The sequence below is a fragment of the Equus asinus genome, chromosome 1 (assembly GCF_041296235.1).
Source record: "Equus asinus isolate D_3611 breed Donkey chromosome 1, EquAss-T2T_v2, whole genome shotgun sequence".
Lineage (NCBI taxonomy): Eukaryota > Metazoa > Chordata > Mammalia > Perissodactyla > Equidae > Equus > Equus asinus.
This window is the reverse complement of record NC_091790.1, coordinates 206385367-206413128: the sequence shown is the minus strand read 5'-3', so window position 1 is coordinate 206413128 and position 27762 is coordinate 206385367. Positions and strand designations below refer to the sequence as shown.

At 53.6% G+C, this 27762-nt stretch overlaps 1 long non-coding RNA gene across 1 annotated transcript; it reads right to left on the bottom strand.

Moving 5' to 3' along the window:
• Positions 1-7848: 7848 nt before the first annotated feature.
• LOC139046075 (uncharacterized) lies at positions 7849-27217 on the bottom strand. The gene is made up of 3 exons (XR_011505626.1): positions 25585-27217; positions 23148-24968; positions 7849-22730 (listed from the first exon to the last, which is right to left on the bottom strand). It is a non-coding gene; the product is annotated as an uncharacterized lncRNA (long non-coding RNA).
• Positions 27218-27762: the final 545 nt, after the last annotated feature.

Below are 27762 nucleotides of genomic sequence, written 5' to 3'. Positions count from 1 at the left end.
GAGCTTGTAAAAGAAAGGCCTGGGAAGAAGAGATGACACTGCTAAGTGAGAACAGACTGTTCTAGAAACGACCCTGTGGTTATGCCTCTGCCATACCTGTGCCCCTCCTCATCCTCCCCCTGCTCACCCACGTTTCCTTGACCCCCATTTGTCCCCAGGGCTCCGACCCCTGGTGCTGGCATGGTCACCTTATCATTGAACTCTCAGGCCTGGCTCCCAGGGGACAGCCCTGTTCTGTTGTTACACAATGTTTTATGTCACAAAGCTTTGCTTCAAAGAAATCTCTCACATCTTCTAAGATTTTCTAGAAAGGAGTAGTTCTAAGTAATTCTCTTCAGGGAATTTATGCTCCAGTCTGGTTTTAATAAATATTTTTGCAAGTTTTATATCCATCTATCTGGAAAACTAGAAATAATCAAAAGAGATTTCTCAGCCACGTCCCCGCCCTGAACTTCTTTCCCAGGGTTACCCTGCCTTTCCGCTGCTCCTTTGTCACCAGTTTGGACTTTTCCTCTGATAACGCTGTGATGAAGTGCTCCAAGTCAGCCTCCCATTGTCTCTGACCCTAAAATATCCCTGCTTTACGTCTTCTTAAAGCTCACTCGAAAACAAAATACTGAAAACAAAGACAAATGGAAATGCAGCCGTACGATCTGACCACATGTGGGAGCAAATGCACTCAACACCAGCTTCACCCGTTAACAGTATTTTCCTGATGATTGAAAACTCAGGCCCTAAGGTTTTCCCCCCGAGAAGATTGTGAGATTAGCTGTGTATAGATCCGTATTCAGATCTTTTTTGCTCCCCTGCCTGGGCCAGCATTCTGCTCAGTCAATCAGCTAACCATCTGATGAGGTCTGCTGCGTACCTTACCCTGCAGTCTGCTGGGGTGAGGAGGAAGGAACTAACATCTCTTGCACGTCTGTTATATGCCAGGCACTACACTCTGAATGCAAGAATTGTGGTCCGTCTGTTGGCCTTATTGAATAAATAAGGAAAGAGAGTCTTTGAGGAGCAGTGGTCACTAGCAAGAGAGGGACGCAAGATTTGAACCCAGATCCATGTGATGCAAAGGCTGTGCCCCCTCAGTAGAGTGTCAGTCACGGTTTTTGCCAGCATGAGGATATCAATCTTGCTGGGAGGCAAAGCCAACACACAGAATGGCAGCAAAGCAATGCCCTGCAATGACCCGTCTGGGAAGGCCCTATTCACAGACTGCGGGTTCTGTCCAGCTTCTCCTAGTCCGTGCTGCGGACCTTCAGCCAGTCTCCCATCTTCTCAGTCTTCAGCCTCCTGGAATCTAGGGCTGTTGATCCAGAAGGAAGGGCCAGGGCCAAAGGATGGAAATTACAGGATCCCGGGTTGTGCTTCTCAAAGTGGAAGCTGCCACAGTCTACCGGGCAAACTGGAGGTGGCGATGCCCAAGCATATCCAGGACGACCACAGGTGGCAGAGGGACAAGCCAAGCTTCCCGAAGCCTGGGCCACGGCACCAGGGTGCCAGGAGTGGGTGGGCAGCCTTAGGGTCTGCGGTCGCCATGGAGTCCTGGGGCCTTCACAGACCTCGGCTGGCCACCTCAGGCCGCCAGCAGCCTGTGCGTTAACTCCGGTGTGATGTGCTGGTGTTACTGTTTTCCCTGTGTGCTGTGACATGGAAAAGTGAGGGAACACCAGACCAGACAAAGTTCAAACGTCTCCCAAACCCAGAGAGAGAGTCTGTGGTTCTCTCTCACTCACAGGACGAGAGGACCCACCCGCAACAGCCCTGCGAAGTCGAGATTTCCGTGGGAAAGGCAAATAACCTCCTAGGCCGCCTCCAACTGAGCGTGAGGGTCCTGGAGCTCTCCGTGGACTGACAGGCCATCAACAGTCTCTCCTCGCGCCGCTACCCACCCCCACACACAGACTAACTCTACCCTGCGGCCTCAGGTCACCTCCCATGCTACCCAGGGCCCCCATTTAACCACCCAGCACCCCTGCCTGCACGTTTCACGGTCTACTCCCCAGAAGTGAAATTCCCCTCACAGGCCTGCGCTGGTGCCTGCTCCACCAGGGCCCTCGCTCTGCAGTTCGCCGTCTGGTACAATCGTTCAAGCAGAGTGATAAATAGGCAACATTTGCGTCTCCCTGTGGGCACTTCAGGCACCTCAGACTGGCAGGGAGACTGTGGAACGGGGGCCTTCAGCCCCTTCAGTGGCCTGGCCCCACCCGCCCTGTCTGGGATGCTGCCTTCCAGGGCTGTGACCCCTCACCCCAAGCCCAGCAGCCTCCTCCTCCTGCGGCTCCCCTTTCCTCCTCCGTGCTTCAGTCTCAGAGCCGGCGCCTGGCGGCCTCTCATCTATACTTGTCCTAGTCCTCCAGTCCTCACACGTACCTCTAGACGTAAATACCACTGATGAGAAAATGGAGGATGAGAGCCTTGAATGGCTGGGGCAGCCTAGAGGTCAAGGGCGGGGACACCAGCACCGAATGCTAGCTCCACAGCTCCCGGATGGAGCTCCTGGGAAGGTTAGTTAACCTGAGTGGTCAGCCCTCCCCTGTAACATGAGGACAACAATAACAGTACCTTCCTCCCTAGGCTGCTGTGAGGATTAAATGAGTGAATACATGCTAAGTGTTTAGAACAGTGGCTGGCACAGCATGACATTACATGAGCGGTGATGCTGATGGTGATGATGATGACACTACACAAGTGGTGATGCTGATGGCGATGGTCATGATGATGTGGTGACACGACACAAACAATCATGGTGATCATCATCACTGTCATTTGTCCAGGTCACAGTACAACCGGGAGCTTTAACTCAACCCTCTGGCTCCTTGTCTGAAACTCTTTCCATCGCTTCCTGAGAAGAGCCCTCAGGCCGTCTGATGAAAGGAGCCGGTCTGCTCCTTGGCCCGGTGCCTGTCTTCGTAGGCTGGAGACATTAAGGTGGCAACTCCAACCCTTGGAGAGACTCTATCACGGGCCATTCATTTGATGGCATCTCCTGAAATATACAGGGCATTTGATAACCTCATCTCCAACAAATTGATCTGAAAGAGCAAAGCAAGCAATCCCTAAATCCAGGTGATCTTGAAATCCACAGGAAGAAAAAGTGCTCTTCATCAAATGCTGCTTCCTTTGCCTCCTCCCCTAACAAGTCACCTTGTGTGCTGTCAGGAAATCAAACAGGGATTTTACTGGACAACTTCAGGGACCAGGAGGGACCCCAGCCCCAGGGCCTGAAATGCCTGAAGGACAAAGCTTTCTCCACCACCCCGAAGAGGACCAGCTAAAGTGCAAACTCCAGAACAGCCCCATGCCCACACATGTGCACACATGCACGCACAAGCATGCACACATGTAAATTCTTCCTGGATATTCTATAGCTGAGCCCCCAGGCTTCCTAGGAGCAGGCTGGGAGCGGGCAGCACACACTGAAGACAGGAGAGGCCCCTCAGGCAGAAGACACAAAAGGGGCTTTGGACGCCACAGAGATCTGAGCGCCTTCACAGCCTGACAGAGTGCTCACCACACAAATGCACACACTCAGCCTTCGCACAGCCTCCAGACAGACGGACCACGCTGTGCTCCCTTTCTGGGCGCGTTTCTGTTGGAGCAGAGTCTAGGAGATGCTCCAGTGCCACAGCAGCAGGTGGCGGAACCTCCACCCTTCTTTCCCCCTTTGCTTCTGTTTGGGGTGAGGCCAGCTCCCCACATGCAGCCAGCGGCCCCCGGAGCCCAGAGCATCAGCTGAGTTTCCAGCACAGCGGATCCTCTGAGAGCCGCACCGAGGAGATGTGTGCAGACGCTGGCCGTCACGTCCTGCCCAGCCTCCTCAGGCCAGAGAGGAAGGAGAGCTGGCACAGGATGTGTGGCTGTCCTCCAAGGCTGACAGACAGGTCAGACTTCCAGGAAACACTCCAGGCTGCAGTGTGTCCAGCAGATTCTGCCAGGGATCAGCAAGCTGCCTGGGCCCGAAAATGGAAGGAAAGGCAGAGTGAGCCGGTGCGTGAGAGACGAAAGAAGCAGCTGAGGTGGCAGGTGATCTGTCGCCAACAGCAGCCTCATCCACGGTCTGTCTGATGACTTTGGGCGTGGCGCTTGGTTGTCCACAGCCTCAGTTTGCTGGTCTGCAAAATGGGGCTAACAGTTCCCGGGTGTTCATGACAATCAGATGAAATGATGCGTGTAAACATGAGGCACGGCAGTGAGCACAGGAGGCACTTCCGAGCCTCAGCTACTGTCACGTGTTTCGATAACACTCGGGACGGCTTTCAACCCTGCCCATCTGCCCACCTCATCTTTCTCTTCTAGGAATGGGCGAATAGTGTGGATGGAAGAATGTTTTTTAATTTCTTTCTGGAGATGAGCATAGTTAAATTCTAACAGAAAGTACAACAAAGAAACAGGACGACGTGAGCTGGAGCAAGGCCAGGAATGGGGATCTGGGCTGAAGCGGGTGGATGGGAGGAGGGACAGGGTCGTCAGCCAAGGTGTCAAGCACAGAAGACAGTGGCCTGAGGAGGCGAATCCCAGCTTCGGCACTCAGCCAGGGGGCAGGACCAGTTTCCTCATCTATAAAGAGGAGGATGGGGGCCCAGTGGCATAGCACTACGTTTGCGTGCTCTGCTTCAACAGCCCTGGGTTCACACATTTGGATCTCAGGCACAGACCTACACATCCCTCATGAAGCCATGCTGTGGCAGCACCCCACATACAAAAGAGAGGAAGATTGACATAGATGTTAGCTCAGTGACAATCTTCCTCAGCAAAAAGAAAAAAAAAAAAAGGAGGAGGCTGGTGGTGCCCACTTCAGAGAGCTCTCGTGAGGACTGCAGGAGTTGGCACATGTATGCAGTGTCAAGAGAGGGGAGCCTCCCTCTGAAAGACAGACAGGCAGGAGCGAGTGTGTCCCACGCAACTGTTCTCCTCAGTGACTCACAGGCACCTGGCATATTTGTTCCAAACTAAATCTTTCCTGTGATTAGGACTGCCGTAAAAAATTCAGGATGCGGAATAACCTCGTTTGTTTCACAGAGGGTAAAAACTATAAACATGTGAGTTCTTAAATCATTTTCCAGGAAAAAATAATGTGCGAGCCCATAGGCGCCAGGTACTAAGCTAGGTGCGGTCGTGCACATTGGCTCACGCAGTCTTTGACTTACAGATCAACACTTTTACCCCAATAAACATTAAGCTTCTTGAAGACAAAGACCAAACTTCATTTTGGCCCTTCCCTCCTTTATTCACTCATTCATTGAACAAATGTTACTGAGCACCAACTGCATGCTGCTAAGCCTTGGAGAAGGAAGATCAGGAAGCACCAACATGGCGCCCGCTCTCGTGAAACCCATCATCCAGCAGGGGGTTAAACAAGTCAGCAAAGGTCGCAGTGCCGGAAGAGTGGACACACGGCACACCCAGCAAACCTGAGTGCCCAGGAGGCAGCTTGGACTCCATGTCTTCATTTAGTCTTCATTTCATGATGGTTATTGAAGCCAGGAATTGCTCTAGGTACAAGGGAAGGAAAAGCTCCTTTATATAAGAAATAAATGGCCAGGTGACAGCTGAGCTGAGAACATTTGAGTAAAGGTGGCGCCATTGGAGCTAAGATTTGGATGATGAAATGAGGTCTGTCCAGGAAAGAGCTGGAGAAAGAGAGTTCTAGACAGAGGAAAGAGCACGTGCAAAGGCCATGGGGTAGGATTTGAGTTTCACTTGTTTGTGGAACTGAAAGACAATCAACAAGGAAGGAGTAGACGAGCCAGGCGAGATGGCACAAGAGGCAGAAACCAGATCATCTGGAGCTTTGCAGACAAGGCAGCAAGCTGAGCTTTGATCCTAAATGCAAGAGAAAGCCATTGAAGGGATGGGCAAGTGGGGACATGATTTGACTTACATTGTTAAAAGGTCACTATGTGTGAAGTTGAAAAAAATACGTCAGTGGGAGAAGAGGGACAAGAACGAAAGCAGGCAGACCAGTCGGGAAGTATTGGGATAATCCAGGTGAGAAAACAATGAACGTTTGGACTAGAGCGGTCATGGCGCGGAGGGAGCTATGTGAGCAGATGCCACGCAGAGACGGGTGTAAGAGTGACAGCTGATCTTCACGAGGTTCTCTGCACAAGCCCTCCAGAGAATTCCCGGGGTCCGTTTCTTGGCGCTGGACATCACTGTCCAGTGCAGCCGCCCCAGCTAAGGCACCACGTGCATCACCTCTATTCGCAGAAGCCACAAGCACGCCCTGCGGACGAGGCTTGGAGGAGCACTGCCCACGCCTGAGCGATGGTCCTCCCGGCAGAAGCAGCGTGCCGGCCGCCGGCCAGGCCCTGCGACTGGCCACCAGACACTGCCTTTCCTGGAGCTTGCTGGAGCGCCCCATAGGAACACTGGGCCAGGGACCCCAAACACTGGCCCTGAGCATGAGAAAACCCCACTGACAGAATGAGAACCATGAGGACCACGGGAGGGCAGGTTCCACAAACCCAGATGCATTCCCTTTAAAGCACTGCCTTTATTCTGCGTGTATCTTTTAGGTCCTAAGATGTCCTGTCATTCTTAAAAGGGTAGTGCTAATAAATAGTAGGACTTTTAAAATCCTTGACAAGAAAAGAGACGAAAGAAAAAGAGAGAGAGAGAGAGAAAGAAAGAAAGAGAGAGAGAGAGAAAGAGAGAAAGAAAGAAAGAGAGAGAGAGAGAGAAAGAGAGAAAGAAAGAAAGAGAGAGAGAGAGAAAGAAAGAAAGAAAGAAAGAAAGAAAGAAAGAAAGAAAGAAAGAAAGAAAGAAAGAAAGAAAGAAAGAAGGAAGGAAAACAGGCAGGCAGGCAGGAAGGCAAGAAAGCAAGAAAGAAAGAGGCAGAGAGAGTGTCCAGCTGAGGTTGGTCACGGCGTTCACATGTCCGCTAGTTTTGAAGGTTCAGTCCACGATATCCAAGCTGGGAATCGCTAATACACCCTACCCCTCTCGTGTCCAGATGAAGAAATCAAGCCTAGAGAGCTTAGGAGATGCCCCAAGACCACACAAGCTCCCTGCGTCTTTTCCTCGTCTCTTCCCTCCCACCTGCCCGCCATCAGCACTAAGAACCTTCCTGGCTGCAAACTCATCACAGGGCCCTCGGCGGCCGCTCCGTGTGCTGGTCCTCAGTAAGACGGAGCAGACCCCTCATTCCACACGCAGGTCGCCTTGGGGCAGGGCCGGCGCTCTTTGCTGACCGTCTGTGCATTCTTTCTGTCTGCCTAAGTGGAAGGTTAAATTGTAGGTGCCTGCCTTGTTATTGTTATCAAAGGTAACGACAATGATTTTTAAAACACCAAGAGGTCAGATTTCCACAAATTAATTAATTTGTTTCTTCAAGAGCCCCCACCATGAATTACCCATTAAATGAAGATCTGATGCATTTAATATTCCCCTACACCATCAAGCTGAAATGGCAAATTAATGATAATTACGCATAAATACATTACAATTCCATAGCACTCTTATTCCCAGGGTCTGACATAATCTACAAACCATTGAGAGTAGCTCCATCACACAAGACTCTCACCCATTTCTCTTATGGTAGAGCTGAGAAAAACAAACAAGAATTATTGGGGTGAGAAATACGCCTTTTGGACTACTAATAATGCCCAAATATTTTACAAAACTACCTAATGCATGCCTCCTATGCTCTGGAGTGACGGAGACAGAGAGGTGGGCACGGTCTTTGACCTCTGAGCGGGGTCACAGCGTGCGGTTTGGACTTTCAGTGACCGTCCATCCTGGTCTATTTGGTTAACAGCGCATGAGGCTGTTCAGACAGGAAAGACCTTCAGGAATGTCTTGTTTGGATGCCAGTGGCCCTTCTGAACTTCTGTGACATGGGCATTCACCAAGAGCCATTTTCAGATGTGGAAAGAAATTCAGGAATATTGCAGAGAACGAAATGGTAATAATTTTTTTAAACCAAGCTGGAATGTTTCATGGGAAAAAAACAAACAAGCCTTTATTCTGCATCATATCTCAGCTATTTAAGTTGCCAAAAAATGTTTCATTCTTTCAGAAGGAGAAGCTATATTCTAAATGATTCAACATTTGCAGTTTTTTCTAATTAACTTAGATTTTTAGAACCATTCTCCTCTCAGAGCCGGCCTTGGACTTGGAGCCAGTCCGACGTACCTTAAGCTCGCTGTTCCCCGGCTGCTGTGACGTCTGGTGAGTCACTGCCCTCCAGACCGCACTATCTACCTGTGAAGTGGAGACGGAAGGCACCCTGCAGGGCGTTATGAAGGATGGAGGTAACAAACACAAAGTACAGAGACCCTCACGAAAGGATGCTCAACCCTTCCCCATTAAATTCATCTCCAAAAAGAGCCCAGACAGCTGTTCTGACACCTTGGGTACCATCCTGCTCTGTGACGCCAGCTTCTGTGGCTGCTATCCAAAAATCCGAGTAATAAAGTGTCTGTAAATGGATCTGGAACAAAACGGTTCCAGCTCCCATCGCCTGATCCGGGTGTCGTGATGTCCTTCTCTTTGGAAGCAGACCCACAGCTTTCTTTTAGAACTCACACACAAAGCAGGAGCCCTCAGAAGGGAGCAGCCGTGATTTCTCTGTGATGCACAACTTTATTTCTACTTATTTTCATGACTTGGAAATAATTCTTTTGATTTTGGTTCCCACTTAATTAGAAGACGCCCTTTCCAGGTAGAGACGGCGGGTGAAGCCTGCTTTCTCCCCGGTAGACGAGCGATGTGTGGGATGTTCACCTGGACACTTAATCACTGCACGTTGTGGTTTTTTAATCCATTAAATAGGGAAATTCATGAAACTGTTGCAAAGGATTAATGAAATAATATTTGTAAAGTGATTGGAGATAATCTGATGAAAAGCACATATAAATACAGAGTCGTCTTATTAAGTCTCTAAGGAATAATAAAATATGTAATAACATGCCTGTGGTAATCTATACTTAATTATGTAATTTTCTAATACCCAGAGGGTGCGCACAAGCACAGATGAGTAAATTGCATTGTGTGGCATTCATTCCATGAGGTCACTGGTCATTAAAGTTTAATCATGTCCCATTAAAAAATAAAGATTCCTGTTTTTACGCTTTCCCAAGAATTACTAACACGTGCACGTGGTAGGGTATGAAGTCATATCGACGTTTTTAAAGAGAGAGAGGTTTCACGTGAGGCTTACTCAGCTCTCCCCACCCATCCGACAAGCACCTGTCGGGGTGTCAGAAACGCGTGAGGCGTGTCCCCTGTCCTCAGGGGCAGATGCCACTACACGTGTGAGAGATAGTCAGCGATACGAGCACAATTAACTACTAAAGTGCAGAGCTGAATCTTTTGGAGTTGGGACCACAGGTGGCAGAAGTGGCTTGATGAGGTCAGAGATCTAATCTCTGCTGTTCGTCCACAGAGCTTCCAGCGGCACCCGGACATGGTGAGCGTCCTGGGAACACTTGTGATCGGATTAACTGGTGAATGAATGAATGAGGCCCGGATAAACCCAACCATGTTTCCTGGAGGGGAGGGGACTGGAGCCGGGCCTTGGAGGAGAGGTAGGAGCGATGGGGAAGCACCCCCACTAAGCAGGCCAGAGGACATCAGCGTGTGCCTCTCTGGAGAGAAACTGGTTCAGCCGCTTCCAAGACCAGCCGGGGATCTGCAGACCAAAGCTGATCGCCGAGGGCCTTGGAAGCCTGACTGCTCTCGGCTCTTTCTCCTCTAAAAGTCGTTCTGTCCCAAATTTCAGACCTAAGAGAGACCAAAACTGCATGGAAACCCCATATTACCATCTGCTGCTTCCACAGCACACACAGATACCCGCTCACAGGCCGAGGAACCCCACACGCTTCCACACGGAGCCCTGCAGGCATCAGTGCTCCCTGGCGGCAGCGGTGGGCGGCGAGGACCACAAAACAAGGAGTCAGGGTGCAGGAGCCGAGGGGACCTCCCTGAGAAGGCAAACGTAGCGTTGGCATCTCAGGTTTTCGTGGGGCCTCCGGGTGCAAAACTCCTTAGACAGCTGCTGAGTCAGATGGAGTCTAAAGGCCCGACTCTCACCTTTCATCCAGTCCTAACCCACCGTGGCCCCCAGGTGAGCCAGGAACCCGGCCGGCCTCGATTTCCTCTGGTCTAGAACAGGAGCCAGAATCCCGGCCTTCCCTCCCCCTGCCTGCCCCAGCGCCCGGGTCGTGTGCACCAGGAATCTGGAGCTCGCCATGAGCAGGCTGTCACAGGAATAGGGAACAATTGTGGCAGGGCCACACAGGGCCGTAGTTTGTTGGGCAGCTATGGACAAATCACTTAAATCCTCCAGGCCTTGGTGTCCTGGTCCACGGGGGGACTGTCGGACTAGTTCAGCGGCCCCCAATCCCAGTCCATGAACCAGGGGCATCAGAATCACCTGGGACTCCTGTTGAGATGCTGGCGCAGACCCCCAGGGCCCTGGATCAGCGAGGGAGCCCCATAACTGAGGCCGTCAGCCAGGCTGGAGACCATGGACCCCCAGGTCTCTCCTGTTCCACACCTGTGAGTCCTGTTTCCGTGACAGGTGCAGCCCTGAAGGCAGAGCGCCCTGGAAAGAGGTCACCGGCTTCCACCCGTGTAGTCCATTGTCTGCCCGGGGGTCCCACCACCCTAAGACGCCATTCCTCAGACCACCCAGGCTGTCCACTAGCTTCTTGCTCCCAGCGGTGGGCGTCTGTGAGAGATCTCACCTGCTCCATTCATACGAAGTTTGCACAACGTCCCTCGGGAGCCACAGTCCCACCTGGTCCAGGGTGACGCCCTTCAAATCTCAGAAGCAACTGGCTTGTCCCCTAGAAAGTCAGCTCCTTTGACTTGCTGTTGACTACTTGTGTCCGCACCCAGAAGAACGACGGGAAACGGAACCCCATCTTCCTCTTGGGAAGCGCGTTCCTCTTCTCCAGCTTTCCCAGCTCCCACCTTTTCCTCAAATCTCGGCTCATCACGCTTCCTGGCCCACAGCAGTGGATGCGCTGTGCACAGGGCCGGTGGCAGGCAGGGTGACAGACACAAAAGCTGCAGGGTGTTCTACTTGATCAGATGAAGTGAAGTAAGTCTCTAAATATTCTGGTTTCTAAAATGCTGACCAATGCAGATTCTTGGCTCCCCTAAAGAATGTAGAAAACCTTCTGGAATTCCCCAGGTTGAGGGGACACCTGGAATGATATGACCCAAGATACTGTTTGATAATGAGGACATCCTACTCAAATCCTACGCACCAGAGAACACAGCTTTCACAGGAGGAGAGATAAGGTCTCTCCACACCCACTGAAGCAGGACCTGATTCAGCTATCTTGGCACGTGGGGTCTTTACCAACGGCCCTGGCCCCACGCCTTGAACCCTTGGCTTAACGCAGTGGCTCAGCTTCTGTTTGGCCTAAATGAGGCATCTGTCAGCTCTGCCTGAGCGTGTATCTTCTTTCAGGAAGGTGGAGCATATCCTCGAAGGTCCTGAATGTGTCCTTCACAAGATGAAGAGTGATTTTTGAGAGACAGAGAGTGTGGTCTGAGTGACACCCCACCAGAAATGTTTCTCTCCGAGAGAACGACGCAGAGTGGGGTCCAGGTCTGGGCATTTCTGCCTCGTAAGCCAGGCTTGCTTTCGCGGTCTTTGTCACATCACGTTCATTTTTACAGGAACTCGTACCCACCGCCACCTTCATGAAATCCTCTTGGCTTTGAGTGAAATTCTGCCCCCTGCCGGGACCCTGCCTGACGCGGTCGCTGGTCACCACACATGTCAACCCCGTGTCCTCTCTGATGAAGCTTCTCTGGAACGTCCCCAGTGACAGTGACGTTTCCCCCTTAAATTCCTAATACGTCTGTCTGGAAGTTAGTCGGAAGCCACCTCGCGCTCATTGGTGCGTATCCGGTCTCCCCAATGGTCTCATAAGCTCCCTTTGAGGATTTTTTTTATCTCCCTCAATATATACCACACCTGCAGCACGGCGCCAGGCACACACGCGTGAGTGCACACACACACAGGTGTTTATCATATTAAGTTGGCTCTGTGTTGGTTTTAAAATCTGCCCAACAATTCTTTAATGCTCCTCCAGTTGATGGGTGAAGCTCAGTTCCCCTCCCTTTGAGTGTGGACACAACTTAATGACTCACTTGTCACAAATAGATGACCATGGAAGTGAGGGTGTGTCACTTCCTGGATGAGGTCCCCAAACAGCGGCTTTCTCCCCTCTCTCTCTCTCTCGCTCTCTCTCTCAGGTCCCTCACTCCAGGGGAAGCCAGTTGCATCTCATAAGGACACTCAAGCAAGCCTATCAAGGGGTCCTGTGGGGAGGGGCTGAGGCCTCCCAGCCAATAGCCGTGAGAGTGAGACTCCCTGGAATCGGACCTTTCAGCCCCAGCCAAGCTTTCAGGTGACTGCAGCCCTGGTCAACGTTCTTGACTGAAGTCCATGAGACCCTGAATCAGAACCACACCATTAGGCTGATTCTGATCCTGACTCTCAGGCATAGTGTAGGGTATGAAACGTTTGCTGCTTTCGGGTGCTAAGGTCTAAGTTGATTTGTAACAGGGAAATAGACCACAAATACAGGCTGATACGTCAGAGCTGCCGAGTCAAGTCTCTGTTTCCTCTGATAACTGGAAATATAAAAAAGAAAGAACCTCTGATTTAAAAATCTATTGGCAATTGTAGCACAAATTCTCCCATCTCCACCCACCTTGGCCATTATTACATAGGGGATGTCTTTTAGAGGAAACTTGAGATTCATTTTTCTCCCTCCATTGCCCACGTTCTGACAGGGGCTAAGAGAAAGTGATGTGTCCCAAATTTGGGAAACGGGGTACATCAACAGTGACCAAGGGAAGAGGAGAAGGCCTTCACCCAGGGTCGTGGAGAGTGACCCAGCCGTGTCTTTAAAGGCCCTCTACCCAAAGACGGTCACATTCTGACTTGGACATACGAATGTGTGGCAACACAGTTCAGCCCGTAGCAGACCTGACAAGCAGCGGCAAGCCTATCACCAGAAATGAGGCACTGGGCAGATCGCCTTGGCCTCCCGCAGCTTCCACAGCCACCCGCCGTCTTTACTGGGGTGATATCTGCTTGGCAGAGTCATTATCCCAGGACCAACCAGGGGCACCAAAGTGAGAGTTCTGAAAGCCACCAGGCTCTTCACAGTCGCGAGCTTCCTGAGCACGCGTCGGTTGAACTGTGCACGCTGGTAGCAGAGGGCGCCAGGCGCTAACCCAGCGTGGGCTCCCCACTGGAGCCAAAAGGGCCAGAAGCCTGCCGTCCTCCGCTCTGTCCCCCAGGGCCTGGACCACAGCAGGGGCTCAGGGGTCTGCCCTGAATTGTGACTCTTGCCAACACACTCACAAAGTTGCCCATCACATTGGTAGCAAGAGGCCAGTGGCTCTTCCCAGCATTTCATTTTGAACAATTAGATCTACAGTGTTAAGGAATATGTTAATGATGCTAATTATAAATTAGCAAGTGATACTAATCATCAAATGATTAATTAACTGACCTGCGATTGGTGACAATGCATTGGGGTCTTAAGTTCTTTTTAAAAACTTCAGCCTGGTGGGGACAGAGCATTAGATTAAGGATGTCGCAGGGGCTTCATTCTATGCTGCAGACCTCTGGACCACAGGGGAAGTGACAGCTCACCTGGAAATGACGTGTTTCTACTGCACAGCCTGCTCCAAGATCCAGTTAGGGAAGATTCCCAAAGTAGCTATAATAACCCATTTGAACTGCTAGTTGTACTGTGAAACACAATTGACCAAAATGCCGGAGGAACCTGTCTTTGCGGAAACTAGATGTTCTGGTCACTTGGGGAGTCAACAAACAGACGCTTTCTGCTCCAGCCATCGCCGAGGGTGTACCGGTTAGAGTTGGCCAGATGGCGGGAACAGCCAGACCCCAAATACACGATAGGTCAAACACCAGAGAAGCTCGCTTCTTGCTCCAGCAAGAGTGGCAATTCAGGGCCTCAGCGGATTCTGTCATCTACCTCTCCTGTCCACTGCAGACTCGTCCCCATGTGCATCCGGTGGCAGAAAGGGATGCGCATGGAGAGAGCATCCCCACTCCTTAACACATCAGTTCCCTTCATGCCCCATGGGCCAGAACTCCACGGTGGGACCACGCCCCATGTGAGGGAGGCTGGGCCACACAGTCCTACAACGAGCTTAGGCAGAGGAGGAAATCAAGATCCCAGTGACCAAGCTCTGCAGGTGGCGTGTCCTCACTGACATGCCCATGCCCCGGCCTTCGGGTGGAGATTTGTAGCACCTTGGTCATTGTTGTGAAAACTCCCATTGCTCAGGACCAAAGAGACAGATGGAGAGGTTGTCCAGGCACCTGACTCTCAGAGCCCTCTGCCAGGACCTGGACCCGGACCCCCACGCCCTCCGAGGCGTGGGTCTTTGCCCTGCCGTGCACAGTGAGGCAGACAGACATCTTCCCCTCTCCAGCCTCTGGCTCCTCGTTGGCAAAGGGCAGCACTGTTCTCCCCAGGGCCTTGCACCAACCAGGAAAAGCATCTACAGATGCATGGGTTTCACGCTTCAGAGCAGTGTGGAAGGGAGGAATCTGCCGATGGCTCTGAAAAACAGACTTTGACAGGACTTCTGTCCACTTTTGCAGTTCCCCACCAGAGTCACATCTCAGGTGGCCCTGGGCCCCACAAAGGACGTGGTCCTGGGAATATGTCACCCCCTCTCTCCTTCCCTCCCCTGCCCTCTCAATCCCCATTCTGAGATGACAGTTATGTAAGTGGATTCCTTCTAGAAAATAACAGCTGGCGATGTGCTGGTAGAGAAAGGCCAGGAAAAAAATTTCAGCCTAAAGCCACTCTAAGGAGAGACTTTCCAGTTGACGAGATGGGAAGGAAAATGCCGGGGGAGAGAGACTGTGGATGCCTCCTGCCCCTTCCTTTCCCAGTGCCTCTCAAGGACGTATCTCTCTCAGGATCCCGGCATCTTCTCTGCCTCCTTCCCATCCCGCACCAAACACATAGTGTTAATGACAATGACAGCCAACACTTGTCCAGCATTTCTATGTGCTAGGCATAATTTTAACTATTTTTACCTCAGTGAGCTCATTTAATTCCTTACAACAGCGCTGTAAGTACGGTGCTATTAACAGCCCAACGTATAGGTAAGGAGAGAGGGGCACAGATAAATTGAGGAACTTCTCCCAAGTGAGCTAGCAGGTGGCCACGTCAGTCTGTGAACCCAGGCGGTCTGGCTGCAGAGCTCACCCCCAGTTCCGCGCTTCTCATCTGTGTCGTGTCCTCTCAGGACCCCAGGGAGGAGCTCTCAATTCCAAACCTTCCTTTCTAGCGTCATTGACCGGGCACAGACTGTCACAAACACCTTGTAACTCACGTTTCTGCCCGTGTCTCTACCCACTGCTGTCCATAGTCCCCAGAGTCAAGAACTTCCCGGCTGCGGGGAAGATTAGAACAAGTGCTCACACAATTGCACTAACAGAAGGGGAACGGTGACGAGAAGTTGGTCCACACCAAGCACAGTCACCTCCTGTATTTGCAGTCGTCATGCCGCCAGCACTGGGTTAGCAGGTGCCAAACCATGGCTCCTACAGGAGCTGCGGGGCTGGGTTCCTGTGGCCCTCTGGTCACATATGTGTTTCTGTTGAAGACGCCTTATTGAACATGTAGGTTGACTCGTTACTCAAATCAACACATTGTCAGCAGCCTGGCCGGAGCTCACCTGGCACAGGTATTTCCTCCGTGAGGCCCGTCACAGCCTCTGTGTCAGGAACGCTAGACTGGACGTCAACACCACACTCACTCGGGGCCATTCCGAACAGCAAAAGGCACAAAAATGTGAAAAACGTGACACTAAATAGGCCACGCAAATGGCCCTTGTTTACAGTAGGAGCTGAACCAAGAACGCGGAGTGTCCCCTCAGCTGTGACCTCAGCTGGGAACCTGCGTGTCAGGTGACTCGCATTTTTTGCCACTGTGCACATGCATAAACCACCACGAGTATTGATTTTGGAGCCACAAACGAAACAGAGAGGGCAGGCGAGTTCACAAACACGAAACCCGTGAACAAGGAGGAGCGACTTACTATAATTGTTCCAGGCAGGAAGGCCTTGTGGTGGGCCTGGGAGGGCAGAAATCCTTCTGTGGGTGGAGACGGTCCTGGAGGCAGAGACGAAGACGCAGAGCTTCAGCCCCAGGGAGCCCAGAGCACGCAGGCGCGACACCAGTGTGACCGGACTGCCCGCCTTCCAGACCGGGATCCCAGCGCAGCCTCCTGAGCCCTTCACTGCCAGCCTTTGCCTCACTCCATCCTCCCCACTTTTCTCAGTGCCCGTCCTGGAGCTCGCCCCAACCTGAGCTCCGCGGGAAGCACTCTCTCCCTTGCTCCCAGGTCCCAGAGCGCTGGGAACAACGCACTTACTGCGAGGCACTGATGCCCACCGCATGCTGATGTGGGCTTTGCTCACACTGGACCCAAAGCATCTTGGCAGAAGGGACCTCCTTGTGTGTCATCTGCATTGCCCCAGTCCCCCTGCCAGGCCACTCCCAAAATATCCTAGACTTCCATGATGATAGCATCTCAGGTGGCAGACACTTGAGAAATCGGTTGCTCCAACCTTTCTCCTTAAGTCCGACCCCCCCACCCCCTTACACATCTACTTGAATATCTCCATGGGTGGGGCACACCGCGGTGGAGAATCAGTGACTGCCTGATACAGCCTCTTCTCTCTCCGTGCCTCTAGCTGATATTTAAGAAAGAGAGAGGACCTGCGTCCCTCTGACCTCCATCCGTCAATCCTCGTGATTCCCTCCATGGACACCAAGAAACCGTGATGGACAGGCTGTCATGTCTCTCCGAGCACGCTCTCCACCCTCCTGAACGCCCAGCACCTTCCAGCCCTCCTATACTGTGGTTTCTAGGCTAGACCCTTCGCCAGCCTCACTGCTTTCCCGGCACATGCTTCCTAAGGCACTGGGCTCAGAACCGAACCACAAACTCAACTTTGGTCTGGTGACCAAGAAACCAGAATGTCACTTCTCTGGTTCCGGATAGCATTCTTCCTGTTCCCCCAACACGTGCTTGGGAAATTGGAGTTTGCAACCGTGTCCAGGACCTCACATTTATTCCTATTAGGTTTTGTCCTCTTGGTGCAGTGGAGTAACAGAAAGTATCGCTTGGTGATTGGCAGGACTCAGACAGGCAGGGAAAAAGGAGCAGGGGTCCCAGGCTGGGGAGGGACAGGCGGTCAGAGCCTCGGTGGTGGGAACATTCAAGAGCAGCCGAGCCTGAGTGGGGCAGGGGCGTCCCATAAGGTCAACGAGCCAAGAGCCATGAGCGTGAGCCCAGAAACTGGACGTGAGCCCCATCGCTGTCACTTGGCTGATGATTCAAAGCCCTCATCCTGAGCAGGAACAACCTCAGTATTTTCACTTCACTCTGTGGTCTGAGTAAAGGGCAGCAGTACCATTGGCTCCTGGACTGACTGACTCAGAAGGGCCCACTCCAGGTGTCAACCCTGAGTCAGGGTTCCACGTACCCTGAACCCCCAGTACTCAGCCCACCCACAGAGCGATCTGCAAGGAGCACAGGGTCTGGAGCAAGCTGGATGGTGGGACCCGTCAGGCAAGGAGCTGCTGCACATGGACCATCGGGAGCAGCTTCATAAACCTATTTCTCTGCCAGCCTTTTCCTTCCTGAACGTGCTCCGTTCGTTGCCTTAGTCCATCCCCACAACCGTGACAGATATACTGGGCAGACACTATTGTCATTGAATTGAGACCCGAGAAGTTGAGGACTACCTAGTATGGCCCACTGAAGAGTGACTCTTGGGGACGTCCTGGAAGACACGTCAAGCCCAGCCTGGGCCCTGTGCAAAAGGCCAGCTGGTCTGTTGGCCACATCGCCCCTCTGAGGCTGAGGGCACAGTGCTTTGCCCTGCTCAGGTGTGTCCTCTCGGTCTTCAGGCCTTGCCCACAGAGCCTGTCAGGTGGCCTGGGCAGGTGGATAGCTGAGGAAACTGAGGCCCAGGGAGGGGAAGGGATTTCCCAGGCCATACAGCAAGTCACGTCAGACCCAGGACTGCCCCTGGGCCCTCTGCGGTAGCCCCAGGAGCCAGCACCCGGACCCCACCCCAGGGCCCTCTGCCCTCGCATCCCCTCACTCTACCTGTGTCTTCACCGAGCCCAGACACTACGCACCCCAGGCGAATGGAGATGCTGCTGGAAGGACCAACCTGCTGAGCGCTGGGCTGAAAATGCCTCTGTGAGCATCGGCCTCGCCACGCACCCTCCGCACTGCCCTGTCCTGTAAGTCCTTCCCTTGATGCCAACACGAGGACCACTGGGTGTCCTAGCATCTCAATCAGAACAGGCTGAAGAGGCTCCCCTAAGGGCTTTGGAGGAGATACAGAGGAGAGGGAGAAAGAAGCAAAGGATGCTGCAGAGGAGAGGAAGAGCGATGCCAGAACAGCAAGAGGAATTCGAGATGCAAAGTTCTGTGGGAGGAAGAAAGCTGAGCTTCAGCATCCACGCTAAAGCGGTGGCTTCGGAACGGGACCTTGCGGGCTGCACCTGAGTCTGAGCTCCAAGGGGCGGTCTCACCACTTCCCCGAGGGCAGCTAGAGATCTGGGAACGGGGCAAGGAATCTGATAAAGAGCATGCTCTCTCCTCTCCTCCCCTCCCCTTCCCTCTTTCTCTCCCTCACTCCCCCTTCTGCCTCTCCATTCTGTCTCCCTCTCTCCCTCCCTACCTCTCTCTCTCTCTTTTTCCAAAACACTGTAGCTCAAGGTAAAAAGAATGAGTAAAATGCCTTTGGTGAACTGACTGGATGAGAACAAGGAGTTAATTTTTTCAGAATTCAGGAGGAGCAAAGTAGAAGGGAGAAAATGTGCTCTGAGAACGCTTCCTCCACGGCAAGGTCAAAGCCAGAATCAGTCATTAAAGAAAGGATTAATCTTGGTGTTGCTGCTTGACATCTTGTGGCACATTAGGAAACTTCTAAAGAGCTATAATTGTACAATCCAATACTGCAAGAGCAGGACAAGGAGTTTCTGTTCCTGAATCCGCCCCACTTCGGTTCCGGATATTTTTATAACTTGCCAAACCCGGGGCGGGGGGGCTGAGAGTCAGGTCCCTGTCTGTGGACAGGCTGCACGGAGCCCACCCCCTGGAGAAAGCCCCTAGAACGGAGCCTCGCTGGCAGCACAGGGAGATCCGCCCGCCGAGGCCCAGATAGAAGGGCTGGACCCCAAACTCCCAAGGACTGGTCACTCTTCAAGACTCTGGCTGAAAGGGACCAATGTGACAGGCAGTTGCTGCACAGGACCTGGAATCCACAAAGGTGGCCCTGCCTCCCAGCCCCCAGTCTACGTTCACCAGTTTTATTACTGTGGCGTTACTGTTTCCTTGAGCCTCAGTTTCCCCACCTGTAGATCTGAGATAGATAGTCCCACTTCTGGCGTCAAGAGAAAGCGTTGAGCCTGCATCCTGTGCTGACCCAGTGCTCAGCGGGTGGGGTCCGAGCTCTTCTTACTGAAGTGCCATCGTCATTGTGGGATTCCAGGTTGGCTGAGGGTTTGCCCAGGTCTCCCCGCGTCTGCAGCCCTCCTTCTGTTATCCGTGTGCCCACCCAGCACAGGCACCCACCACTCCAACACCCCCAACACTGTGTGACCCACCAATTTGTCATCAAGTGACGGAGTGGCTCCTCGGGCTCCCGTCTGTGGGTCCTCCTCCGCTCAGAGCACCGAAGTTTCTCCAGGCACCTTCCCCAGCAGCCCTGGGTTCCTGCTGCTCTGGTTCTCGGGTTTTCAGCCTGCACAAATGGCCACGCACAACTGCAACACTTACCCCACTCCAGCACCCCTTACTGATCCCCGCTCCGTTTTTCTCCTTGGCACGTGTCACCAGGACCGTGTCGCGTGTGTTCGTGCATTTGTTTACCATTTCTCTCCCCTCAGGAGACGTCAGCTCCTTGAGGGAAAGAATTTTTGCCTATTCTGTTGACTTCCTGGATCCCATCACCACACCTGGAGCACAGAAGATGCTCACGAATATTCCATGAGTGAATGGGTCGATCAACCAACCAATCAAAGGAACCGTTCAAAGCCGCTCCTCCTCATTCTGGCTGAAGCAAAAGGCCTACTGACTGGCTCTCGGTGTCTGTCACTCCTCTTTCCTCCTTCACTTGCTTCCTGCCCACGGGCACCACCCTAGCCGGCCGCTGTTCTGCTCTGAAGAGAGACCAACCCAATTCTGGGTCCCCAGCCGGTCCTGTCCCAGCCACTGCGCATCACAAGCATCAATCCGGCCACATCAGCCTTCGGGGGCTCCATGGCCTGCGTAGTGGCCCCTCAAGGCACCCAGTTCTCCCTTGGTGCCGTCCAGAGAACGGCCCTCAGCATGGAGCCCACAGGACAAGCCCTGCCTGAGACTTTCGACGGCAGGGGCTTCACCTCCACCCGCCGCCAATGAGCTGTATGGAAAGTTACATTTTCTCAGCTTCCTTCTTGGGAGAATGGGAGGCAGACACCTGCCCGACTCGCAGGTGACACTGTGGAGCACGCAAGGCCACTGCTGTCCCGGCGCCTGTGGACCTGACTCCACCACCAGCTGCACCGCTGCTGTCGTTGTGGTCACTAGCAAGTCACCGGGGATTTCTAAATGCCCGGGAGGGGCCTCTGGATGCCACCCTCTCAGGAATCCCGAATTCTAACCAGGCTCAAGTCCTCAAGATGAAGGAACAGCTCAGCATCGGTCAGCAGAAGACAGGCAGCTGGCCCTGGGCACCCGCTGGGACCCGGGAACCCCATCTCGGCTGCCTCGACTGACCCCACAGCATGCTGAGGTCATGTTAAGCACCTCTCTCACAGGCAAGAAATTAAGGCTCAGAGAGACGAAATAACTAATCCTGAAATCATGGCAGAGCTGGGATTTCGGTCCAAGTGTCCCTGTGCTATTTCGTCCCTGAAATTCTGCTTTCCAGACAATGGCAGTTACCCAGGTGACACATGAACCAGGCCGTCCTGCTCAGAGCCGTTGCCTTCCTGGTGGTAACTCGGGAGAGAGTTGGGAAACGCTCCTTTGGATGACTTGGGAGTAGAGAAATTCATTCTTTCTTTGTAGGGGGAAGAGAGCTCCGTTATCACCCGGCCAGCCCCTGCTGTCCTCAGAAAGGCCAGCTGCTCTGGTCTCCAGCCACAATGCACCCAGTCTGTGAGTGCAAGGAATCTGCCACGTTCCTCTCCACCTCGGGGTGTCCGGCTGCCCCACAGCTGTGTCATGTTGCACAGGGGTGAGACTTTCCTCACTCCCTTGTCGTTTATCTCAGGGCTCCCACAGACAGCAGCAGGAGCCGCTCCAGCCGGGAAAGGTCAGGCAGGCGAGATCCAGAGGCGCTGGGGCTTCTGGAAACTGTGGCTCCCAGCTGGGGCGCTGCCAGCCGGGCCCAGGAGCCTCTTCCCCAGACCCCACGCCCTCTTGTCACATCCAAGTGAGAGAGCTGGACGTGACTTTGCAGGGTCAGCAGCGTCCGAGCTCGGCCACCAGCCTGTGGATGGCTGCCATGCTCTGTTCTGTGTGCTCCTCATCACAACACACACACTTTCAGCGGAGGTTTGAAGGCCCGCTGGTCATGACACAGTGTATTTCAGACTCCCACAGGTTTCAAACGAGATGGACGGCAGGGCCGGGCATTGAGAAGATCTGGCACTTGGAGCCCCATTGTCCTGGGTGCGAGTGGGCCTCCATGCCCAGACCTTCCAAGCAGGCCTCTCCTGAAGGTCACCAAGCAACGTGACCCAGCCAAGGCAGGCATGGGGTGAGCGAGGCTCTGGGAAATGAAAATCCTTTTGTTGTCCAGCCTGGAAGGTCAAGAGCTGCCATTTGAGATTGCCTAGACAGCAGGAAGTCCACCCCCGTAAAGGTGACCGCATCTGGGGCAGAAGTCAGCATCTCGACCTAGACCAGCAACGCTGCGCCGAGCAAAGGCCCATTATCCCGTCGCAAACAAATGCCATTGTGATCCAGAAATGGTCGGCGATAAAGAGATGCTTGTCTGAAAGGCCACCAACCCAGCTGGGCCTGGAAGGAGAGGTGGCCCATAGTGCAGCACCAGGCACCCCACTTCAGGAGAGCTGCCAACTGCATCCAGCATCTCAGTGGAGTTAACATACAGCCGGCTCTCATTATTCCTGGGAGCTGTGTCCCATAAAGTCGCCACAGACACTGAGCCAGCGGGAACTGAACCGTCACTCCTGGTGGAAATACAGGGCTAGGTTCCTGAGCCCCTGGTCATGACGTTTCCATCAGCTCATCAATACGTACCCTGTTTTACGTGCGTTTCTGTTTAAAGACACCACGCTGAATGTACATCCTCGATTCACTGACATTGAACTCACGGCCAACAGCACCGTAACTGGTGCCTGAACAACAAAGTCAATTCTGTGAGAGCGTGTTCTCCGCGAGGTCCCTCATAGCCTCTTGCACACAGGAACACTGCACGCCACTTCAGCACCATGCCTGGGGCCATCTTGAACAGAGAAAATGCCAACAAAGTGTGCAAACGTGAAAAATGTGGCACCAGGTGCACCATGGAAAGGGCCCTGGTTCACAGCGTGGGAGCTGAAACCAGCGTCAGAGTGTCACCGTGTTCCCCCTCAGCTGGGAACAGGCACATCAGGTAGCTCAAAGTCTTCACCACTCTGTGCGTGTCCACAAATGACCAGGAAAGCGCCAGGAGTATTGATCTGGGGGTTACAAATAAATGTTAGCGAATAGGCAAATTTGCAGATGCAGAAAGTGGACGATAAGGATGGATTGTGTAAAAGACCATTTCTCAGCGTGAAGCCTGGGTTCTCAGGACATAGCACCCAAACACATTACTGTTCAACAATAATTAAGACCTTAAAAACAGCCTCTCCCACCCTAAAGCTGTCTTGGGGTGGGCCTATCCTCTCGACAGCCACACCCCAAGAGCAAGCTGCCCTGCTGACCTGCCCCAGCCTCTGCTGGGGACCCACAGTGCTGGGGACCCAGTGAGGGTGTCCCTAGGGTGCGGCTGGGAAGACCAGGACACCCAGCAGGGGACAGCTCCCCCAGCTCTCCAACAGCCGCCTCTCTGGAGAAACACTATTTTTTTCTTAGAAACACACCAAGCTTCATACCTCATAGTGCTTTCCTCTTTCTGTGAGCTACGACAATCTCCAAGGGAAATTTATGGCCCGCCTCTCGCAGATTGACAGGGCCCTATTGCACGCTCTCAAATAACAGCTTCGTCATTTTTCTCTGTCTTTATTTTCATTTTCTCTCTCATTCTCCTTATTACATATTAATTTTAGCCTCCAATCTTTTCTGGAACGAGGTAGAGGAGAGAGAGAGCATGGAGATGAGGGGAGGGAACTCCTCTGACACATTGAGCTCTCCTTTCTCAACTCTCAGAGGATGGGGGCTGGGGCTGTGTCCTTACCGCATGGGTGGGGTGACCCTCCAGAGGCTGCCTACAAATGGAAAATGCCGGAAACAAAGTGCTTTACCTGCTGGTTTCCGTCATCATTCGCTAACACCTTCACAGCAGTCGCAGAAACGAGATGAAAACAAGATCCCTGGCGGGGAGGGAAGAGGCACCGAGGAATGGTGTTAGGTGTCGGGGAGGAAAAGTGAGGCATAGCCGGGTGGAGCTGGACCAGGGAAGGTAGAAATTGGCCAAAGGCAAGTTACACCAGCTCCACATTGTCCTTAGGACAGACCGTGGTACACAGCATCTCAGCACAGTTCTGCATTCCACGGCGTTCAAAACCGTCTGGAGTGTCTGCTTAGAGAGACACCAGAAGTCGTTAAAACCCTAGACCTTGTCACAGCTGGGCAGTATCTGTGCTAGTGTTTGCCAACAATCATGCGAGATCCATCCTCTCTCCAACCCCAAGTATAAGGAAAGTCCTCTCCTTTCTGGAGGGAAACGTGGCAGGCTTCCCAGCAGAAGCTCGAGTGCACGACACACTAACTGGGCAATGCCACCTGTCTGGGCCGACGGGTCACCCGAGCTCAGGGGTTAAATTGCACGTGGTTCCTGCTCCTGGGTCTAGCAGGAGCAAAAACTCCACAAATGGTTTTAAGAAGAAAAGTGGCCATCATAATTGACACTGAGGATTTTCCGACTTTTTGAAAGAATGTAGGTGCCCAAACTGCAGTCCTCTCAGGAACGGAGATTCTGAAGCTCCCCGGCGTGGGCCAGGAGGAGTGGGCGCAGCGGCACAGGGGCACAGGCCTGCATCTGAACCTCAGGGCTCTTGTCTTCATGGTTGGAATGACAGACGCGGCCCCAGGCTCCCCTGAGCTGCCCCGCTCTCCGCCTGTCCATCCCTTCCAACAAGGGCCACTAGTCAGGGTTCTGCTTGAAATGGCTGACCCACTTCCCCGAGGCCTGGACCCGCACTCCTGTGGCTGCTCCCGCTGGGGAAGGGAGTCAGCACAGTGGCCTGGCCAAGGGGCCCAGAACCTCCCACTGCGCTCTGCTTCACCGGCTGTCCCTCGGCCACCCCAGGCCTGGCTCAGTGGGGCCGACTCTGCTTTGGGTATTTTCCAGGTCTCACGGGGTGCACTAGGCAGAGGCCTTCTCTCGGCTTCTCCAGCTCCTGCTCGGCTCCCCCTCCTGCCTCCATCCCGGACGTCTGGGTTTTGTCTGCCAGGTAGCTTCTCCTGTAGGAGTCATCTCTGCTCCACTTTGCGTGACTCGGGGTGGGGGCTGGGACCAGAGGTCTTGCCTCCCCTGCCCCGGGGATGGGCTGTGACCGGGTCTGGGGTGGTCACAGCCCCGCTCTGTGAGGTGTTTCAGACGTGGGAAAATCCTCCTGGAGCTGTGAGCTTCCGACACCACCGACGTGCGAGCTGCAGTGTCAACAAGTGACAGAGGCCTGGCTCGGAAGGAAAGGGCCGAGTCCCTGTGTCCACAAGCCAGGCCCCGTACTGTCCCCTTGCTCCTCAGGTACCTGAAACAACAGACAGCCTTTTCTGCTTAAACTCATTTGAGCTGGGTTCCGTCACTTGGAACCAAGCTTCTGCTGATCCACCTGGCCTCAGCATGACAAACTTTCACAACTTGACACACTCACTGGGATTGACGGGAACTTTAGCCAAATGCCTCACATGGTGCCACAGGTCCAGCGGGTGCCCAGTAACCACGACCTCAGTGAGCAACCCGTCCTGGAGACGCACTCCCACCCCCGTGGCCGGTGAGGGCTCCCCTGCGGCCACGCACAGGGCCAGCCCACCTCCCCCTGCACAGCCAGCGACCTCACGGTTTAGACTTTGCTGTCCCCTGGTCCCATGTGACAAGGAAAGTCAGCAGAATCTCAAACGAGAAAAGCCCAGACTGGAACCCTGGCAAAGTCTTTTTCGGTTCCAGTAACGAAGGCCCCCCAGCTGCTCCCTAAGGAACACGAGCTTATGTTATAAACGCACAATGTGTCTTTCACGATCCCAGCGATTCACGTTCATATGAAGACCTGGGGGGACGTAGTTACTTCCTTAAAAACAGAAAGTCTTCCACCACCCTTGTTTCAGATCCCCTCCGACGCTCCGGTCCGCAGAGGACTGCACACTTACCTGCCGTCGACAGGTGGGTTATGGCCCGTGTGGGCAGCAAAGCCTTCTAAGAGCATCATTCACTCTATGCCAAAAGGAAAAAGAAGGCCCGGTAAACAATAACGATGGTAACAGTTGTAGTGACTAATGCTCTCGAGCCTGCGTCGTAATCTGGCCACAGGGATGGCAGCCTACAGGCGTCTCCTCGCACAGAAGGCGTCTGGTAAACCTAGTTTTGTTTCCTCAGAAAACGTGATGAGGAATTCACTTTAGACACGGCCCCTCTGCAGCTCCTCACCACCTGGCACAGCACGGGGCTCGCCCGACCCTGGAGGCAGCGTGCCAGGTGCCCGTGGGGGAGGAGGGCGGGGAGCGGCCGGGCCTGGCGTGAGGAGGGGACAGGCCCAAGGATGGGGGTCTGGGGACAGCGGCTCAGCCACAAACCACCTGCGTGGTTTCAATGGAGGCCCCTCCCCTCCAAGGTGCTGGACTTGTCCATCTCCAGACTGGAGGTTGAGGAGGCTGGACATAGTGATGTCGGAAGCCCTTCCCAGCTCTATGAATAGATTGATAAATTGGAAAATGCCTCTCAGCAGGAGCAAACAGGATCTTGCATGTGTGATTGCCCACTTTTAACAGTCCGGTGACCATGCAGAGGCTCTCCTGCGGACTGGATAAGAATAGCAGAGTCATGCACACGCGCTGCGGCCAGAACGCACCAGGCTGCACCCAGCCGCACCAGCATGCGTCCCCGAGAGCCTGCAGGACGGTCTCTTGCAGCTCCTCACCATCTGTCACCTCCTGCATACAGCGGGGGGTCCTCTGCTAAAGCACGGCTGCCAGCCTCCCATCCCGTCCCTGCGTTTTCCCCGAGCCTTTCCTCCTACAAACCCCGTTCCTGTTCTTCCCAGAAGACGGGTAGGCAGAGAGGCGAAGGCAGGAAGCCGTCTGGAGTCCTGAATAGACCCAGCTGAGCTGCTTCACGCACCACAATGCGCTCCAGTCAGAGGCAGGAACTCTGGAATCAAGACTCCACTTCATTCCTCGTTGCCACATGGCTCTGGACGGGTCACTTAACGTCCCTGGCCAGGAGAAGGAGGAGCTCCGTGAGGCTCCTTCCAGCCCTTCTTGTCCCGGCTCCGGGCAGGCTGTCCAGTTTGCACAACTCTGGCTGCCTCCTTGTGTGGTTTTTGGCGCCTGCCTCCACCGTTGCCACCTCCCCAACTCCCTGACGGCTACACCTCCTCCCGGGGTTAGGGCGAAATGTGTCAGCTCTCTGACCTCTTTGGAGAAAGCTTTCAGGATGGGGAAAGGCTTACACAGCTCCTAATGCTCTCTTTAGAGGCCACAGATGGTTTGCAGACCTCTTTGCTTGTAGACCCATCCTCGGGGGTCTCCAAAAAAGCCAGCTGGAGGAAGGGTCTGGAGAAGCTCCCCCCTTTTGGAGGAAACTTCTAGAGGAACCCAACAATGTGCCTGGCTGCAGGATGCCACTCAGGCCTTGCGGGATCTGGGCAACTCTCGTCTCAAGAAGCTGGTCTTGGACTATGACAAAAAACTCCGTCTCGAGATCATTTTCGAGGGGCGTCCTGGTGGCAGCCACTCCCCTCCCAGCCTCTGAGATTTCTCAGACTTTGCACGTGAGCTGCAGTGTTTGCCTTAGCTTCAAGGCCTTTCCCTCCCCCTAGGCTTGTCTTGAGGATCCCTAGGAGGTCAACTTCCCCCCACCCCACCCCCGCCCCCGCACCTCTCCCGCAGTGTCACAGAAAGCTGGCGGGAAGTGGAAGGAGGCCCTCCGTTACAGAGCAGCAGAGTTGATCGAACAGCTCTTCTGTGTTAGACAGTTCCCGGGACTAACACACGAGAGGCTTTGCCCACCCAAACTCCGCTGTAATGAGCAAATCCTCGGTCAGAGATGTTCCGAGGCGGAGGCCTCTGTTCCTCTGGAAGGGACTTAATGAGAAGCTGAGGGAACATGAGCGGGGTCCAGACTGGGTCACCCCGGACATCCCGCTGCACAGAGTCCCTTTGTCTCTCAGGGGCCTCTCCCAGCCACTTTATTGAGGGCAGGGCTGTGTAGTAAAGGCTGGAAAAAATGTTCCTCAGCCCCCAAAACAAACCAGCCGTGAGCGTCCAGGCTTCAGACGTTTTACGGGGAGCAGATTTATTTCCTTCTTATCTCCAAGGAGGGAGGGGTAG